This window comes from Notamacropus eugenii, chromosome 5 (assembly GCF_028372415.1).
Source record: "Notamacropus eugenii isolate mMacEug1 chromosome 5, mMacEug1.pri_v2, whole genome shotgun sequence".
Taxonomy (NCBI): Eukaryota; Metazoa; Chordata; class Mammalia; order Diprotodontia; family Macropodidae; genus Notamacropus; species Notamacropus eugenii.
In genome coordinates, this window is record NC_092876.1 from 105,116,572 (window position 1) to 105,138,154 (window position 21,583).

A 21,583-nucleotide genomic window follows, 5' to 3' on the forward strand; every position below is an offset into this window, starting at 1 on the left:
CTGAATCTTACAACTGATCTCTAACCCTAAGAGCAGGAAAGAAATACAAATAAGAAAGAAGAAACAGCAGTGATGCTTGTTCAAAAACACAGGTAGGCTGCAGAAAGAGAAATAAGGCTAATTTATAGCAGCCACTTCTGCCATAATGCCTCTCTCTCCCCATCCAGAGGTTTAAACAGTTCTTAACTCGATCACTCCCATAAAAAAGACAAAGGTCAAGTTACCCCATTGGAGCTTTTTGTGTGCACTCTCAGATCCTGCTCAGCAGCCAAATTAAAAAGCTTTATTCTCCACATAAGGGGACAGAAAATGGTCACAGAATAACTGTGTATACTCTGAATCAGGGACAGAGCATCTGTTGTGTTATTATGAAGTTCTAGAGGCAGGCTCTCTTATCAGTAAGCACCCTAGCATGTGCTGGGGGACCTGCTATCACAGGTTCTTAGAGCTGCATTCATAAAAGGAAAGGGAACTTTTGAGGGGTTAACAATCACTTTAATCAAGCACATGTATCATTCCTTTAACCAAGCACATATATCGGATATTCTCCTAGTTCAGGTGAGTCAATACCCTGAACTTCAAAGAAAATACAGAGAAATTAACAGTTAACAGACATGGCTTCCTCTGCCTGAATTCAACAGACAGTTGAACCCCACCTGTCTGACTGCAGTTACCAGAGTGGGAAACACAACATCTGGTTCTTAAAGGTGTGGGGGTGAGGGGGGGCTCCTTAGCAACTTCCAAGAGTCCTCATCTGGCCAAATAAACACGTCCAGTCAGTAAGCCCCAAGATAAAATTGCACCTCAGAGTCTTTATACACTTTTTTAGAACCAGAGGGCATCACATCCCTTGAGAATCAATGCCTCATTAACAAAAGGCATGGACCTTCTTACAAATCTTCCCAGGCCCCACAATGGGTGGGAAAGATCCTCCTTAATTGCATTCAAATAGCGGTATTATACTTCTTGATTATACTAAAACAAAAACCAGCAAAAGATCCTATTTTACTTGCCATTACACTTAGCAAGCATGCATGTGGGTTGACACTAGGCAGAGAATATCATACATGTCTGAAGGAAGGACCAAGACTCTATTTGTGAGTCTACCATTAAACATCCCCTTATCTCTTTTCATATTGCTACCATCTAGTAAAAATATTCAATCTCCTTTCTAAAGGACATTGCTCTGCCCTGGTCAGTCCATAGTGAGACTATCAACTCCTAAATTCATTGAGGAATTTGATATAACAATCTAGAGATCAGTAAATTATAATAGCAGCTATTGGGAGAGGATGATATCAACATATTGTATAGATTTCTATTGGATATTCAAAGCAGAAAAGTTATTGACTGTTTAATGATCAAGAAATGGTCTGGAATGAGGAACAAGGTTCAAATGTTATAGAAAGGATGAGAATTAGATCATAATCATTCACGTTGTTATGGCACTTAAAAGATAATAATAATTCACATTTACACAATACCTACTATGTTCCAGGTCCTTGACAATTATTATTCGATCCTCACAACTGCCCTGAGAAGTAAGTGTTATAATTATCCCCATTTTATAGTTGAAGAAACTGAGGCTAAGCAACTTGCCTAAGGTTATTCAGTAAATGTCTGAATCTGGATTTGGATTAAGCTCTTTTTCAGCCAGTTCTCTTTTAACTACATCACAATGAACTCTAAGAACTCTTTCTGCTCCCAAGTGCTGTGATTCTATTTACCTTTTAGCCTAAATTATTTGGATTGGATGTTTCCCTTGGTCAAATAAGCCAGATATTTTGTTTTACTTTATACTGGATAGACAAATCAAGGTTGCTGGGGGCATGGTCAGGGACAGACTGATGTGGTGTTTATATTTTTCTTCCTCTGTATTCCCTTTAGTGTTTTGTTCCTTGTAAGTTCCAGGATTTATGTCAGGAGGCAGGGGCTTGTAGTACATGTTTTTTACCCAGAGTAATTTTGCCACGATAAGAGAACTGTCACGTGAAAGCCCTTGCCCATTTACTCATAGATGAAACAATGGACACAGACTAAGGAAAAAGCCCAAACTTCTCAGGATTTTAATAACTTAATGCCTACTCTCTTCCACTCGTGTTTTTGTGATATTTGGTGACCATGCAGTGCTTCTGAGTGTGTTTATTTTCCACTAATTTTAAACATGTCATTTCCCAACAGGCATGGATTCTTTTATATGTAAATTTCTATTCTTATTTCATGCTGTTGATGCTATCCTTCCTCAAATATACTTAGGCATGTGATTTTCATTGACTTTTTTCCTGATTGCTTTTCACCAATAATATCTATTTTTAAGAACCTTTAGGAAGTACAGGAGACACAGCATAACAGAAGAGAATCCTTGTGGTCTGGAAGACCAGGGTTTAAGTCCTGCTTTTGGCCTATACTAGCTGTGAAACACTGGGCAAACCTCTCAGTGTCCCAGGCAACTTTCAATGACCTTAAGCTAAGAATTTATTGCAGATCTGCATTTGTGGAGGAAGTTTTCACGCTATGAGTTCTTCCACATAGATTAAATCCCAGGTCTGGACCAAATAAATAAACAAAAGGATGCACACATGTCAAGCCATAACTAGCAATTTTTGGCATGCAGCAAGCAGAAGACATTTCCTCAACTTGGGCTACTGAATTTTGAAGACAGAAATGCAACAGTGTTGCTAGGAAGGTCTTGAGGATGATCAACAAGGTAGAGCCAAGCTAGCTAGAGAGGAGCTCATCTGGAATGTGACCTTCTGGAGGAAAAGCAATCATCTCATAGCATCATATTTTATCTTATTCTTTTTTTTTTGTCTTCCATTCAATTCAGCAACTATTCATTCAGCAGGTACTGAGGATCCCTGCACAGAAAGAAAACAGACCATGCCTTCAAGGATCTGACATTCTATTGAAGGGAAACGATGTTGTACAAAAGAGGAAATCCAAATTTTATACAAATAAAATCTAAGTAATTGCTTTGGAGGGAGGAGAAATCAAGAAATGTCTCACATGAGGGACAAAGGGGAGGATAGACTGCATCCCAGGTATGAGGATCAGCCTAAGCAAAGCATGATGATGAGAGATTAGAAGTAGGCCAAATTGGCTGAATCAAGGAGTGTGTGCAAAAAAAGTAATATGAAGTAATCCTGGAAAAATAGCCTGGAGCTGGGAGGGGCTTTAAATGGCAAATGAGTTTGTACTTCACCCTAGAGGCAATAGAATAGGTGGGAGTTTCTTGGACAGGAGAATGGCAGAGTCAGATCTGTGCTTCAGAAATGTCAGTTTTGCTGCTGTAAATGAATGTATAAATGAGTAAAAAGCATTTATTAAGCAGTTATGCAAAGCATTGTGCTAAATGCTGAGGATACACATAGAAAAGCTATGCAGAAAGTAGTTTCTGCTGTCAAGGAACTCTCTGATTTCAAAGGCAAATGGAAAGGTCCCATCATTCTTAGGGTGCCACCACAGCAACAAAGCATTTCATTTAATGTTATTTCTACTGATAAATTCATATCTGTTTCTGATGTAGAACTATTGATAGTGTCTAGGAGTTGGGTGGCAAGAACCTACTTTGCTGGGTAGCTATGGCTGCCAATGGGGCAGTGCTTATGGTTCCAGCAGAAGTGGCCACCAGACTACATCTAAACAAGGGTCACCTCCCAAATGATGACATCAGGGGCTTGTTTGGAAGCAGAAGTATGGTTTGGAGAAGATTGCTACCATTCCTAGGGCTCTTCAGATTACATGTCCTTCTGTGGTAATTGGTCAGCAGTTGGTATTTGGTGGTAGTGATGATGGTGGACCCCATCTCCATGGTGATTTGTTTCCTTCAACAATGATAGGGCCTGGGCTAGAGGAAGGGCCAGTGATCTAAGGCAGGGGCAATGAAATTTCTAGGGTTCTCAGGCTCAGAGTCTTGTGCTATATCCATCTGGTTCTGAGGGGAGGTGGTAGGAGAGATGGTTTAAGTTGCCTGGAACATGTCACCTCTGTCCCTTAGTTTGCCTTCAACTAGCTTACTTGCCTTGCCATGGGCAGTTGGTCAGATGAGGATGGCTGGGCCCTTCTCCACAGAGCTTGCTCCCCTGGATAATGGCCACAAAGTTTGGGCCACAAGTAAGACTAGTGTATGGGAGTGCGTGGCTGAAGTGGTAGGGTTGGCTTGATTTGCCTGGTATATGCCACATCCCAATACTTAGCTTTGTACCTCTTGCATTTAGCACAGTGCCTGGCATATAATATGTGCTTAACAAATGTTTATTGAATGATTATCTCTCTCTAGGTTAATTTTGCTACTTCAGTGAGGTTGATTTACCTACCCCATAGGTGACAATTGGTCAGTATTTGATGGGAATATCTGTCCCTTTCTCCATAGGAGTTGCTTCTCAGGTTCATGACTGGGGGCTGGGTAGGGAAGAGGCTGTGCTAGAAGCAAGATCAGTTGGTTTGGGGGAGGCTGCTACTCTTTGGGATCTAGTTGTCTGCCTCTGATAATTGGTCAGCAATTGGTATTAATGGTGTAAAAAAGGATGGACCTCTTGTTCATAGTGATTCCTCCCCTCAAAGCAATGGACTGAAGAACAGACATTGAAGAAGGAACTTTCCTTGATGTAAAAAGACCAATTAAAAGACTGTTTCAATAGTCTTGGTAAGAGATGATGGGGATCTAAATTAGGGTGGTAGCTGTGTGAGTGAAAAGAAGGAGACATTCAATAGCTATCACAAAGGTAGAATCAATAAAACTTGACAGTTTATTGGATGTGGGGTGGGGTGGGGTGAAGGGAAAAGTCAAGAATATGACTGGTATAAAAACCTGAGGGACTTAAAGAATGGTGATTTATTTCTCAACAGAAATAAGAACTCTATTAGAAAGAGGGGTGGATCTGGAGGAAAAGATGAGTTCTATTTTGGATACTTTGAGTTTGATGTGCTTTCAGAATATCTAGTTCAACATTTTTAATAGACAGCTGTTAGCCTCAAACAGGAGCTCAGAAGAGAGACTAACTCATATGAACTAGAGAAAAAGTCATTTTAATAAGTAGCACTTAAATTTGGGACCATGATCTAATTGTTGTAGGGAATTCCTGGTGTGGAAATAACTTCCCAAAACCAATGAAGAAGAAGGGCAGCTCCCTGGCAAATTATCCTTAGCAAATTGCCTGGAATAGTGAGGCATTACTTACCCATGGCCACACAGATTTTATATGTTAGAAATAGGATTTGAACCCAGGTCTTTCTGATATCAAGAGCCCCAGCCTCTCCACGTTATAGAATAATTTAATAGTTTTTCTTTCAAGTATTTAAAGTAAGTAGAAAACATTCCCTAATGTTAAATAAATTTATCAGGGTTAGAAAAAAGACCTTCTGAAAACCATTTCCAAAATTTCTTTTTCCCTCATTCATCTCTTCACTAGCTAAATACCCCCAGTTCCTTCAAATGATCCTCATATAGCCTGAACTCAAGGATCTCTTTCAGGTTGCTCTTGTCTGGACATTATCTTTCCATTGTCCTTTCTAAAAAGATGTGCCTTGAATTACATAGCATACTTTAGCGAGATCAGAGCTTCTTAAACTTTTTCCACCCTCTTTCATCCGTGTTGATTTGTTGTATAGCCTGGAGTGCATCATGCAAAGTGTGCATGTTTTGTGTTCAGAACGAAGGCCACAGTGAAATTGTGCATGCAACATGGGCAAGCACTGCCCAAAACACCTCAGATTCATTACTGGTCTGATTTTTAATTAATTTTTGGTCACTGTGTTCAGAAACCTTTTACTGTTGCCAATTTTTTCGTGACCCCTTATGGGACTGTGACCCACAGTTTAAGAATTGCTGCCTAGATCTAGTATGTGTCATATCTAGTCCTGGGGACCAAGGTTTGTCATTGCATTTAATTTGAATTTTTACTTCTTTAGTATGTTTCATTTACATTATTATGGCCGTGATGTCTATTTTTCTCTCCATTTTGTTTTATTTCATTCAGCACCAATTTATACAAACCTTCATATATTTCTCTCCTTAAAATTTATTTCTTACTGTATGATAATACTTCACAAATCCATATATCACCATTTATTTTTGCCATTAGCCAACTGATGGACATACACTTTACCTCCACTTTAATTCTTCTTGCTAATTTGGTGCTAAACTCTGTTGTTTCTTTTGTTCAAAGAGTCCAAGTACAATTTGGTGCCCTGGGGCAAAGAACCATTCAACCTGCTGTAGCTATGGCTCTGCACATGGGTATTTTGAAACACTGAAGCAGCATATTTCCATTTCTTTCTAATTTCTTCCACATATAAAGGAAATAAAATTGTCTCCCTGAATTAATAAAATGTCTAATGAATCTACCCTGGTGATTTAGGGTGAGGGAGATATTAAAGTGTTATGGGTCTGGTGATTCTCTGACCTGGTACCCTTTTTTAGAACCTATACTTGAGTGCTGATTCATATAAATCATCCCAATGTATAAAACACCAAACAAAAGTGAATATTAACCTACTTACCACTCCTGCCCCTGCTTTCAAGTAGGAAAAACGATTTGGGAGAGTTAAGACTTTCTATTCAAGATCCTAATTAATGACATCTTTTTGTTATTACTATTTTTTACCCTTCCCTTTGGCAATATCCAGATAAAGAAATCTCTCGCTGATCCAGGCCAAAGCTCAGAGAACAGACCTCCTATCTCCATGTAGTAAATGATAAATTGGCCAAGTCAGACCCTCTTCTCTTTCTTTTTTCTCTTCTTCACCCTTGAAACTAATTATAATGCTCAAAGTTCACATATCATAGATCTAGAAATCACTGTTGGAGAAACTTTGAAAAATGGGGGACACTGATGAAGCATTATCAGCTTTCATCAAAGCCAGCATTTTTTTTTTTTTTTGGTAATAAGGGGAAAGCTGGAAAGTCATTTTGTGTTTCCTCGTTTTGCATTATAAGCGTGGATTTGGGAACCCTACAGACAAAAAGAGGCCACTCTCTACCCAGAGAAGTACTTCAAGATAGCCTCCCTATCCATGGTCCTGTTTTTGTGAATCCAGACATCTATCAATAAATTTGATTTAGCTAAGGAAGGTTGTATGGCTGTTCTTCATTTCTCTGGGGTGGCTGCTGACTTGCCACAAAATCAGTCATTTTAGAAAGCATTTGCTGCTAAAAGGCAGGGCAAGTAGAGAGGGGGATACTTATCACCTCTTCTCTCCCTCTAAATGCCCATGAATGCCTAACTTGTCACAGTTATTAAACATTCTTTTGTAGGGAGAATTTAGGAGTAAATTTAGCAGGTAAAATTTGTACAGGGGAAGCCAAATCCAACCACGGCTTTCATCATGGTTTCTTCTCCACCTCTAGTACATTCTGTATATGGCATATGGAATATGAGCACTGACCCTGAATCAACACAGAGCCCTATGAATATGACCTCTATTTATCAGTGATGACAGAAGAAGAGAAAGACCCAACCCCCAAACCAGGAGTATGGGAGCGGCTTCCACTTTCTTCCCAGTTTTAACTATTCTCTGCCCTACATTACTTTCCTCCCCTGCACAACCAATAATTGGTCAGAGTAGTTTGATTCTCATTATGTAGCTCCCCACAGAAGTCCTGGTGCAATGAGCCTTGTTTCAGCAGAGTCCCTAGCACAATGGGAACCTTCCAGTGAGCTACCAAAGACAACACAAGTTACCAAATCTACCAAATACAACATAACATATGCTATGCACGACCTTCCACTTCCATGCCCTTCAGGACCCTATTTTCCTTTCTGTACTGACAGATGCCCACTTTTAAAAATAGAGAATATCTCATTTGCTATAAATCTAGTAGTGATTTCTTCATTAGATTAAATATCAGCATGGCCCATGAACTTGTTTTTAAAAAATAGTTTGAGAAATTTATTGGTTTCTATTGTAGTCCTATGTATTTATTTTATGCATTTAAAAATATCATTTTCAAAAGGAGTCCATGGGCTTTACCAGATTTTAAAAGGGATCCATGACAGGAAAATGGTGAAGAACCCCAGAATTAGAGGCTGACTTACTATGTCTTCTGTAGAAAGACTTAGTCAAATATATACATTGGTCAGCATTATAGGAGGGTTATGTTGTTACAGTATAAACTAGAAATCGTCATCATCATCTGGAAAATGCTATCTACCTCTAGAGAAAGATGGAGTTGGAACGTAGATTTAACCAAACTTTTTTTGACATTATTTCTCTTGAGTTTTTTGTCTGTTTTTTTTCTCACAACTCAACTAATATGGAAATATGTTTGCATGACTGTACATGTATAACCTATAAAAAGTTGTTTGCCTTCTCAATGGGAGGGGAAGAGAGGAAGGAAGAGAATTTGGAATTCAAAATTTTTTTTAAAATGCAAAGAATTGTTTTTATATGAACTTGGAAAAATTGAGAAAAGTTCATTGTTGTCCAAGAGCGAAATCTCCAAAGACTTTAGAGGATCAGTTCGTTAGAGGACCAATAACTATGCTAAAAACGACATGAGTTTAAATGAAAGTAGTGAGAGAATAATCCTTTTCAAAATGCTTTCAGTTTCTCTATTTTCAGTTTAAACAAGAGGCATAGTTTTAAAAAATAGTATCAAAACCACTAGGCAAATCAAGAATGAGTCCCTTCTTTAAGCTTTATCAAGAACATCATACCAAAGATGAAGAATTGGCAATAAAGCATCCCCCATAATAGAGCTGGGCAGAAACCAAACAGATTAAGAGAAAGATTTTAAATTGATTTAGAATGTGAAAGGGTAGCATTAAGCTTAAAGACAGCAGCACTTATTCCATGGCTTTGGCAATAATTGACTAAAAAGTGACCAGCTTAAAGTCTGAAACAGATTCTTTATCATCTGCCTTTTGGATGGGAATAGTCAAGGCCTGTTTCCATTTATTTAAAACCTGGCTTCGGGTCAAGGAAAGATTAAAAATATGAGTAGGAATTGGTCCAGCAGTTCTGCCTGTAGTAAAATACTGAAGTTAAAGTGGGAACCCAGGGTTAAATTTATGTTCAGATTTATTCAGAATATATTTACTATCTGGAATAAGGATTCACTTGTTTGTGGCAGAAGTCGAAAGGTTATTTTTCCGTTGATTCTGAACTTAAAGCTATTTGTAATAATATATTACAGATAATATGTACAGGCTTGAATGGTGCTGAAGAGATATGGTAAACCATGAGAAAGGCATCCTTGCTGTTAAAAAAAAAGACTAGTCTTTCAAGCTGATGAAAAGGTAGAATCTTTTGTGTTATTTTTTAATTGATATTTATTGATTTTTTTTTGTTTTTTATGGCTCCTAGATTTTCCCTTTCTTTTTCCTTTACCTTTCCTCCCCTAGTCCAAGAATTCTCCTTTACAGGAAAACATTTTTCCCTATGTTATTTCTAATAGTATAGAGACCTGATCCAGTGTTGGAGCAGCAGAGAGATGATCAGTGAATTGTACTCATCCAGCTTTGCTCATGAAACCCCTTTGACACCCATGCTCAAACCTGGAGCTTAATAAAACATACTGAAAAAGCACTTCTGTGAATCTGCTATCACCCCTGCCAGGAAGGATTTTTTTCTAATGCTACTGAATAATAATAAAAATCTTCATGAATAAGAGCTACTTAATATATAATCCTTTCATGTTCTAAGGCTTTCCAAGGGCTAAATGCTGGATCATAGTACATTTTTCCCATACACCTCAGAAACCAGGATGAACTTTTTCAGGTGCAAATAGCATTGTTTCTTTTAAATAGCAGAAGAAATGCAACACAGAAATAAGGTGCCCCCATGCCACAGTGATGGAGCTTGGAAGGGTTTCAAGTTCTGGCTTTCATTTCTGCCAGGATTTTATCTGCTAAGCAGTACTGTTCCAGGAAAGAATTTAGCAGTACCCATCATTTTTAAGTACTTTTATGGCTTTTCTCTTAATTTCCATGTACTTGGACTTACCTATTCTTGACAATTGGTGGGATTTCCTGCTCTGCTTTATATTTTATTTTTAACTTTAAGTAAATGAACAAGCTGGGCAGGGAGAATGGTGCTTTGACCATTTTGCTTAGGTACTATAATAGGGCTATGTTTATTCATCAGGGTTTCTGTCTCCCTATGTTCTGTAAGCCCCTTTTGCAATGATCCTTAGATGTTAGTGGAAATGGCTGTGTGTGAATCAGCCACATGGGAATACAGAGCTGCTCACTGCTAAATTCAAAGGCAGTTCCACACCTTGGCTCTAACTAAAGCTCAAAACAACATGAAAAATGTGCCCTAGAAGAGAAAGAGAAAAAGTCAATGAGCTGACTCAAAAGCAATCAGTAGAATCTGATATAAAACAGGCATTAGTCTGAAATGACAGTTACAACTTCGAGCCAAATCATTACTGATTTGGGTAAATCACTATCAGTTGGAGTTGAATTCACCATGCTTTTCCACTTCAAAAGCTTAGATTCTCATTTTCAAGCTAACAGGAAGGACACATAGAAGAATTTTGTGAAAATCTTTAGGATTCAATCTATAAAAAAAAAATGTAGATATATTCACCTATCACTTTGGTTTTGTTTCATGTTTACTTTTGTTTTTCTCATTGTTTCTTTTTTTTCTTGATTGCATAATTAATACTTGTGTAGTAGCCCATTCTCCCAACCTACAATCTGGTTTTGTAGATAAACATCACCTTACAAGGTTTGAGGCATAAACTAAGAGGCTAGTGTTTTCAGTACTGTAGTGTACAAGTGACTATTGGAATGTTCACAATTAATAACAATGCCAAGCAACCTTAATTAATTATCACAAAAGCTATTTAAGCAGGTATAGTAAGAGCAGTAGGCACAAAACATTTCCCCAAAAGATTGGAGGTACACTTTATTTCTGCACACCCAAGGGCCCTGGGAATCATGGGCTCAAATTTAAAGTAACAAAAGTAGTGAATCACACATGTAGAGGATGCAGGTGGCAATGGAGGAAGGTAGAACTACTGGTTCCAGGAAGTTTTTTCTTCCTCTGTAGAGTCCTCATGATTTTTCCCCTTAGATGTAGCTCTTTACTAGGCTATACAGGGCAATATCTGTCTAAAATATATAGCTGACATTCTCTCCAGTATGATGTTGGTACAAAAATGGATATAATACAAACCTTGTTTTTAAAAATTATAATTTAATAATGATACAGGAAGCAAGAGAGGAGAAAAATATTCAAAGAACTATGATAGAAGGAGGATTGAGGTCAGGGGCAAGGAGAAATCCAGGCAAAGTGTTCTGACACGTTTAAAGGAAGATACATGAGAGGTTCAAGAAAAACTTTATTGAAGAGGCAACCCATGAGTTAGTCCTTGAAGGAAGGGATGCACATCCAAAGATGGAAGTAAGGCAGAAGTGTATGGGGAAAGTAACTTCCTGGCATGGGAAAATGCATAGAAAGAGGCCTTGAGTGAAAGTTAAGAGGACACAGAGGATGGATAGTAATATAATTTGGAAGAACATTCGTCGACTATAGTTATGGTAGGGAATATGGCCATTGAGGTTTATTCCAGCTCTGAAAAAACCCCCACCACATTTGTGATTCTACCTAGAAGTAGAGTATTGAAAGGAGAGTAGTGACTATTTAAGAGGGAAAATGGTGAACTTAGTTTTAGATATAATGGGTTTGAGGTCCTGGAGGGACATCTAGGTGAATTATCCAGCAGGTAGTAGGAAACATAGGACTGAAACTCTAGAAGAAGTTGAGGGTAGAAGCATATATTTGGGATACTTATGCATAGAATTGATCATTTAAGATATAGGAGTCAATTAGACCACCAAAGAGTGTAAAGAGAAAAGGAGACCAGGGAGAATGTAGAGCCAGTAAAAGAATGAGAAGTGAAATGGAATAAGAGATAGGATGAGTACCATGAGAACATAATCTGATAGTGTTCAGGGAAGAGATTAAGAGGGGGGAGTGGTTAACAGTACTAAATACTATTGAGAGATCAAGAATTCTGAGTATGGGTGGGAAAGGGAATTTTGTAATAAGAAGTTTATAGTGATTATGGGCATTAGATTCAAATAGGTATTTAGATATGGTATATGTTTTTTACATGTATAATAGGATTCAAGGATGATAACCTTACATGTGTAAGTGTAGGTGGGATGGTCACTCCCCTCATTAACTGCTGCTCATTAATGACCTTATTATCATACAAGATTCTAAGACAATCAAGTGACATACTGAGATATTTCCTTATAAAGTAATATAAACATACCATCTCTACCATTCATTAATCAATTAGCTCTGAGCCCCCAGGCCAGTTTATTAAGTAAATTGGAGAATTCTCTTTTTTCTCATAAGTTTTCTCTTTTCTTTCTCTCTCTCAAATCTCTTAAACTCAAAGGTTTAAATAGAATCAATGTTACTAGCTCCACAGTTTATTATCAGTGCAGGAACATGTTTAAATTTATTAAAAACATATTTATATAAACAATATAGACTGGTGAGAAGGATCATAGTTAGAAACATAGCTAACCATCAGTTGCAACTTATCCTCAATTCTGGAAACACAATTATAGAACTTACCTCTCTTGAATTGTCTGTTAAAGCCTCTTATCTAGAATTCTCTTTAAAATGTTTTTTCTTGAGATAAGAATTAATCCTCCCAGTCTCTCTGGAAAGAGTTCTCTTTGACCTTTCTCTCTAGACCTCAAATAGTTTCTTTCAGTAAAGCAGTTTGCTTAGCTTTAACTGCTCACCAGAATTCCATGAGAGCTTTCAACTTTGTATTGCCAGTAAGTGTCTTTGGTGATTCTTACTGCTGGTTTATAAAGTTAGTTTTCTTTATAGAGAAATCAGGATTTGCATTAGTTCCAAATAGCAGTCTCCCTTATATTCATCCACATGTACTTCTACAGACTAGCTATCAGAATACAGAAGCTTCTTGCTATGCCATACCCAGTCAAGTCCAAGCTCCTTTTCCAGGCATTCAAAACACTGAATAAATCCTTACCAGACTACCTGTCTAGTTTTATTTCATATTATATGCTGCATGTCCTTTATACTCCTTCCAAACTAGAATACCGTCTGTTCCCTCAAATATACATCGTATTCTCCTGCTTCTATAACCCTGCTTATATTGCTCCCTATACCTGGAAGGCCCTTCCTCCTCCTCTTTGCCTTAAAATGTTAGCCTTTTCATGAAGCTTCCTTGGTTCTCCTGTTGGTAATGACATTTCCCCAGACATATCACACATCACATTTTCATTCAACTCTCTAATGTTCTTAGGAAATATTGTGTATTACAGTTGGATGTGCTGGTGTCTAATCTATTTAGTAGACTGTAAAGTCGTTGAGGGCAGGGAATGAGTCTATTTACACTTTATTACCTTCCCCAACACCTAGCAGAGCACTATACAATAGTAGACACTTAATAAATGTTAGTGGACTGAGTGTATGAATAAAAAAAGAAACGATCATCTCGAGGACTTTTATAATCACTTGTGTTGGGAGAGTTTTCCAGAGGGCTGAAATCAAAATGACCAGAATTCCATTCCATTCTATTTCCATCTTTCAAAACTGCAATTTTGATATACTGCCACCAAGTGGAAGGAGTATTCCATGATATTCAGTTTGATTCAAAAAAAGCAATGAACCCATGGGTATCACATATAGAAATGATTCAATTATAAGTATATTTAACTAAAATAAGAGATTGGCATGTGTTTTCCATTTTCTCTTATTATTAAAAATGCAACTATTAGAACAGTTAATGTAAATAATAACTAGTAGAATAAAAAAGTTCAGAGCAAGCTTTATAAAGAAACAATTACATGAGTACAGTTTGATACTTTTATCAAGCCAGATATAATACATTGGACTTAGAGTCGGAATGAAGCTTAGGATGATTTTGACTAACCTCTTTATTTTACAGATGAAGAAACTGAGGGAAACATATTAAAACAGTTTACACAAGGTTGTACAGCTAACAGATGGCAAAGCCAGGTTCTCTGCCTCTAAATCTAGTACGCTTTCCATGACACCATTCTGCCTTCCCCTCATATAGAATTGTATATTTATTTATATTATAATAAGGGTAAAACAAAAAAGTAACAAAAATATTTAGGTACCAAACTCTGGTGATTCAACTTTTGCAATTTCTCTCACATCTGTCCTTTGTTTCCATTGCCACCATCCTAATAAGAGTCATACCATTACATCTAGAGTCTAGACTTCAACAATACCTTCCCAATCAGTTTTATTCCTTTCTAACCTCTCTCGTCATTTCCGTCTTCTGTTTAAAACCCTTCAATGGTTCTCTATTATTTCTTAAGTGTGATGTTCAAGGACCTTCATAATCTGGCACTCCTTACCTTCCCAGATTACTTTCCTTCAATTATTATGTTCCAACAAAACTTGATTACCCTTCATTTTCTTTACGTCCCCATACTTCCTCACCTCCATCTTTTTGCTCATGATGTTTCACATGCCTTCAATGTATTCCTCCATTTTCTATTAAAATTCTAAATATCATTAAAAACTCAACTTAAATATCATCCCTTCTGGAAGATGTCTCTGTGTCATATAGTCAGAAATGAGCTTCCTCCCATGGGACCTAATGAAGTACTTTGTTTAGATTTCTTTTAAGAACATATTGTATATTATGGTTATCAGTGTACATGTCATATCTTATGAGAACTATATAAAATTCAACAAGGCAAAAAACTTACATTTTTAAAAGTCTAAACTTCATTTCTCCTGGTACGTAACATCCAAGGCTTTGTACATAGCTGGTGTTTTAATAAATATTTGTTGAATTGAATTTTTTTTAAAGGAAGCAATGAATATGACAAGATAATGGATTACAATGGGAATGAGTAGTCTATGACACATTACAAAGGATGGATTAAATGTAAAAAGTGGCTACTTAGATAGGGATAAGGACTAGAACTATTGATGCATTGGTAAAGGAAGCTCCCAGATGACAAAATTCCTTCTACCAATGCAAACTGGTATTTTTGTTATGACACAAGAAATACAGAATCAGAATAAGACCTAGAACAAGGCTTTCAATTTAGATAGATTGAGGATTTTTATTGGGGGTGGGGGCAAGGGAGGATATATATGTGAGTTGCAACGAGCAGGCACAAGTGGGTGGCAATCTATTTCAATGGAATGACTACCCATGTTGATGATTTGTTCTTTGAACAAATATCTCTTTGTAGCATAAGAACCAAAGAGAATTTCTGGGCTTGCACTGATTCTGATCAATCAATAAGTGAACATTTATTAAGAGCCTATTATGTGCCAGGCACTATGCTAGGTGTAGAGCATACAAAGATAAAAATGAAACAGTCCCTACCCTTAAGGAGTATGCTTTTTTTTTTTTTTAAATCAGGAAGATGTACATAAATACAAGTACATGCACAGAAATAAATCTATACGAAATATATGCGAAATAAATAAAATGTAAATTTTCTTTTGAAGAAGGGGCACTAGCAGTGTGTGTATGTGGGGAGATAGAAAGGGTTTCTTATGGAACTGGTCAGATTGAGATGTAACTGGGAAGTATTTATCAAATTAAGTAAGAATACAACATAGCATAGATAATTTGGGGTTTTCTAAGCCAGTAGGTGGGTCCAGGGATCCTTTTCTATTTGAATTTGACCCCACCATCCTAGACCATAGAGATCTTGCACAAAAGTAAAAGTTATTGAGCATTATGATACTTGAAGACAGGCAGGGTAGCACAGGGAACTAGCCTAGCCATCAGAAAGACCTGGGTTTAAGTACTATCTTTGATGCATGTTGACTATGTGACGCTGCACTTAAGTCACCTAAGTGTCCCCAGACAACTCTGTAAGACCATGAATTGGAAATCAGAAGCTAATCTGCCTTGTTTAAGGGGGTTTCTTTATATCAATGAAATCACAAATCTAGGCCACCCTTTCCAATCACCACCCTAAACAAATAAATGATTGAAGTGATTTTGTTAGTGTAAATTAACAAAGAACAAAAAACTAACAAAGAACAGAAAAACCCATTTAAAACTTAGTACCTAAGTGTTAGGGAGGTATCCAAGACTTAAGACAGCTGTTAAAAAGTCAGACCTTGAATGCAGATCTTCAGCCTCTGATTCCAGCTTTATCTAGTCATTAGCTTTTCATACTAATGTAGAGTCATTGTCATCACTCTCTATATTAAAAAAAAAAAAAAAAGCATATTGCAGGTGCTAGGAAGAAACTTTGAAATTGGAAGATCAGTTACTGTCTGATGATTAAGATACATCAAAAATGAAAGGAATAAATGCAATCTGATTTATCATGGTATATTTCCTTCTCCAGAGCTTTTTCTACAAATTCTTGACTTAGAATGAGACTTAAAAGAAAATTGAAGAGCACTACTGTCCTCTCAACTATTAGAATATGGGCCTTGGGAAGCGTCCTCTGGGTGATAACTTAGGTATATCTTTAGAAATAGTCTCTTCCATTTAGTATTAACAAATGACCTATTAACTGCTATTATGCTAAAGAAAGAGCTTGGAAAACTTAAAGCACACCATAAATGAGACCAACCATTACTGTTTCAGCTAAAACCACATTTCCTGTACAGCCACAAGCCAGTCTCCATGAGAACCCACCTCAAATGAGAGGTGAGGGTCCACAGGATGACAATGGCCTTGATTGAAGTGAATGGAAATTCAAGTACTCCATCTGGACATGCCCTTGAGGCTCTGGTGTAAGTAGAGAGATGAATGTTTTCTTCATGATTTAAGGTAGAAATTTTCATTTTAAGCCATTAGCTCAACCGCTTTCTTGATTGATGGGGCTGAATGGCTGAAATCTTGGTTGTGACCCTACTTCTGACTGATAGCGTCATTTCAGTGTGAATGCCAATAGATATATGTCTCATTTCCCCATAAATATGTACCTTCTGAGCTAATTGTAAGAACAGGTGTTTCAATGCAAAGTCTTTGGTAATTTTTACCTATATATTTATGCGTTTACCTTGCATATAAAAGTGGGTGTCTGTGGCTTAACTGAACTTCTAGGCACATAAGTGTGGTTTCCTGATAAGGAAAATGGAACTTTGCCTACATGTCATTATAAGTCTGACTTGCGTGCTGATTTTTTTTTTTTAACTGTGAATCTGGCATGCACCAAACAAGCCAATTTCTACTCCACAGGAAAAAAGTTAAATTTATGTTACACGTCTGCAAGGCATTTTAAAGTTAATCGGGCCCTTTGGGTCTAATTTAATTTGTGTAAGATTGCTGTTGATGATTAGAATAGCTATTTAAGATTTTTGTTAACAGTCTGTTACATGGCCTTAATGGAAAGACTCCAATAGCAGTCTGTTAACTTTCCCCTGTCAAATTCAGGTTACAGAGCCTTCACAGATGTTGTAAATAGACATCAATACTAAAAGGGAATATAACACAAATTAAAATCATAAGTGTACTCAGATTGCCAGCATTGAATTTTGGTTAAAAACATCTGTCACATAAAAGCAAACATTTAAAGCCATTATATTTATATCAATTGTTTTTATCTTTTCTCCTTTGTGTTTCTTTTTCTTTCTCTTTCTTTCTTTCTTTCTTTCTTTCTTTTTCTTTCTTTCTTTCTTTCTTTCCTTTCTTTCTTTCTTTCTTTCTTTCTTTCTTTCTTTCTTTCTTTCTTTCTTTCTTTCTTTCTTTCTTTCTTTCTTTCTTTCTCTCTTTCTTTCTTTTTCTCTCCCTTCCTTCCTTCCTTCCTTCCTTCCTTCCTTCCTTCCTTCCTTCCTTCCTTCCTTCCTTCCTTCCTTCCTTCCTTCCTCTCTCTTCCTTCCTTCCTTCTTTCTTTCCCTCTCACTTTCTCTTCCTTTCTCTCTTTGTTGTTGCCACTTTCATATTTTTCTTATGAGCCGCTGCCTCTCCAACATCAGTTCTTTTTCACACAAATGGCACTTGCAGGGATTTGGAGCCCTCATACTGCAAAGTGAGAAAATCTGAAGCATGACTGGAATTCTAATAGTCTCATAGAATATGGAAAGTCAAATGACCAGTGCAAACAATATTTTTCTGAGACCTTAATGAACTGACCGTAGCTCTTTGATGGGGGTCAGAGTTAAATTGGACACCTGCTCTTTGGATTGTATTTAGGAGATTATTTTCCAGCGTCTAAAAATTACCTGAGCTGAGTAAAAAGTCACAGATTTGCTTTTACTGACAATGGCCCTAATTTCGAAATCTAAAACAGCCCCAGGGAGGGCGGAGATGAGAAGAGGACAAGACCACTTCCCTTTCATGCACTCAGGCTGTGTTTGGTGTTTCCTTGAGTAAGAAGACAATGCTTCTCACTGGGTGTCTTCTACCCCCTTTTTCCTGGCCTCTCTTACATTTTCCTTCCTTTCCTCTCATTTCCTTTGCAGAGTGAGAGGCTTCTCAGAGAGAACGTTAAGTGTACTGTGAAGTACAGCTAAGCATACAACCACCAATGCCAAAATCAACCAGACAAATCATCGTCCCCTTCACAGAGGCCACTGAGACTTTCTGTACAAAAAGCCCAATTGATTTCACGTGTGCTTGGTCAAGGGTGGACAGGGCAGTGCTAGATGGCAAAATAATTTAGGCAAATATTTTGAGAATAGTTAAATCACTAGGGGAGTGGAAGGTGTGTGTATCTGTGGTGGCTAAAATGTTAGAAGTTATTTTATCTTGATTTTAACTTTAATTGTGATATCATGATAGAATGATTCTAAATTATGATTTTCAAGGGTTTTGTAATGTTATATTTGGTTAGCATTATAGAGAATGGCTTTTGTCTAAATGACTTTTTAAAGTGTTCCTCACTGAAAACATTATAAAGAGCTTTACCTACATTGCAATATCTTTAATCAAATGAAGTAATAAGAAAAATGGCTGGCAATGCGATTAATATAATCCTTTAATAAAAAATACTGTCATTTCATAATTCCCAAATTGATGGCTACCTAAGGTAACAGCTCGGAAAGATTCTTTTTTAACTCATGGCAAGGTTCCCCTCCCCTCTACCTCCCCAGTTTTCCCCAGATAAACACTACCTTATTCATTACCATATTTCCATGGTTAGTGATGGTTTAATTTGCACTTTGTATGCGCAAATCCATCTTTTCTCTCTGTTCCTTTGCCTGATTCATTCAAAACCAAATCCCTTTCATCCCAAAGCTTAAAACACATTCATTTTTTACAGCTGTTGAGATTCAAATATACACTATATGGAATCACATTCACCCACCCCCGTCTACAAGGACATTCATTCTATTTTGGGGTGTTGAATTTTGCCTCCTTCAAATCCTAGAGTCCCTGAAAGATTAAAATAAAAAGTCCTAACTTTTGCGTGTATGCCTTATCTGTAAATGGCAAAGGAAAAAAACCCATCCCAACACCTCCCTCCCCCTATGTCTCTCACATTTTTCAATACTCTTGATGAAAACATATGAGATCACTGGGATTAATGCAGAAAGATTTGGCAGCCTTTTCATATTTACTTAGACTGGGAAGATCTAATTTGAATTTAGGCTCCCTTTATTAGGGCCTGTCCACACTCCAGCACCAAAAAGCACTAGCTACAACCGTATCTTATAAAGGAAAAGTTGTTTCTATTTTGCAAGTCTGCATCACAATTTTCTTAAAAACAACTTTCCATCCATCAACCAAAATACATTTCTAGAGTCACGTTGTAATGGGAAGAGCTGTAAATTTGGAGTCAGAGGAGTTTGAAACTCCATTCTACACCTTACTACTTACATTATATTAAGCAAACCATTTAATGTCTTGGTGCCTCAGTTTCCTTATATGATTTTACAGATGAGAGGGTTAGAATGAGTGATTTCTGTTGTTATGGTTTGGTGAGATTTGCTTGATCTGGCTTCTTAGATGAATTTTTTTAGGGAGAGGAGGAAATCCTGGAGAATTCTTCTTGGAGAGGAAAAGAGCATCCAAATATTTTTGGAGCAAAAGGATCTACAAAAGACAAAACAAGGTTGAGCAGCAAATCTGGACCTTTCTCTCTCCATACTGTGGATGGTGCAGGACCAATGGGCAAACAATTGGTAACCCATTGACAAACCTGAAGTCCATCTCTCTTACAGGGATATTTCAATCGCAGTGTGGAATTGGAACCCTTGTGGGACAATGGGACTCATTGAAGGGAAGGAACTTTGTCTTGACTGTTTAATGACCCTGTGAGTTCTTTGTGTTTGCATTTTCTCTGGGGTAAAATCAAGAATATTCGTTATACATTGCTGATGTAAGTGCTTCTCTGGGAACTGGGGCCCTTTTTACCAAGTTTTGCAGACTGACGTGGGTCATAATATATTCTGATAATCCCAAGAGAAACATCTAAGTGGAGGCATAAACCAAAAAGAGATTTTAGAGATCCCACATCAGGTTTAAACTGGTCCATGTAAACTCTGGGGTCTTAGGACACAGATTATACTTATTTGAAATACTTAGTGAACCATATAAGACAATATCAATCAATTAATTAACAGTGCTAAACATTGTTCTAGGTGGTTGGAATATAAATACAACAATGAAAAAGTCCCCTGACTTTAAAAGGTTTACATTCAATCAATGGAAATAATTTGTACACATACGATTATATTCAAAGTAAATATAATAAGTATAAGAAATATGTATATAACATATATAGCATAAGAATAAGTTATAAGAATAAACATGAAGTACTTTTTTAGGGGAGACATGAAGGGCTGGGGTGATGGCTAAGAAAGTCTTTACGTAAGAAGTAGAATTTGAGCTAAGCTAAGAAGGCAACTAGGGCTTAAAAAAATTAATAATCAACAGCATTTAAGCACCAACTATGTTCTGGGCCCTATGCTAGTTGCTGAGATATAAAAATACACATAATGAAATTATTATTATGTACAGGAGAATTCATTGAGCAAAAAAATAGAATAAACTAAAGGCAAATTGTACAGATTACCAGAGGTCTCACTTTCCTGGGTAACTGTGAGAACCAGAGTTATCCTGGTCTCTTTTGTCCTCTGACTAAATCATTTTCTGGTATTTTCTCTTCAGATTTCTTCTCTACATGATGTTTGTAGCAGCTTGAAAACTACCTAAATGAGAACATTTCTACATATACGACAGGAAAAGATAATTGTAGATGAAATGAAGGATCTTTATGATATTCAAAGGATTAGTTTTAAATATATATAATAAATTCTATTATTTTCAAAGTTGTGCTGCTTATCTGTTTCTTTCTAAACTACTTTCTATTCTCTTCTATGTTTTGAACACTTTAACATTCTTTTTTTTTGACACTATAGCTACTCATTGTCATTTCTCATTCCTTTCCATTCATTAAAAAACCAGAAAAAAAAAAACCCTTTGTAAAGAATAAGCACAGTCAAGAAAAACAAATCCAAATAGTAGCCATGTCCAAAAATGCATGTTTCATGCAACTCTGAGGAACCCAGTCCTTCTTAATTTTGAGGCCTGTTTTACCTCACAAAAACAAAAAACAAATCAACTTCCTCCCCATCCAAAAACCCCTAAAACTTTTAAAAACTAGTTAAGTATGGCTGATTATCAATAGGGAGCACACCAGTGGGCGCTCACAAACAATGTGCTAAAAAATAAACCCAG

General features: G+C 37.0%; 1 long non-coding RNA gene across 1 annotated transcript; it reads left to right on the forward strand.

The window, feature by feature from the left end:
- Positions 1 to 16,213: 16,213 nt before the first annotated feature.
- LOC140508866 (uncharacterized) lies at positions 16,214 to 21,125 on the forward strand. The gene is made up of 3 exons (XR_011968508.1): positions 16,214 to 16,692; positions 20,065 to 20,157; positions 21,014 to 21,125. It is a non-coding gene; the product is annotated as an uncharacterized lncRNA (long non-coding RNA).
- Positions 21,126 to 21,583: the final 458 nt, after the last annotated feature.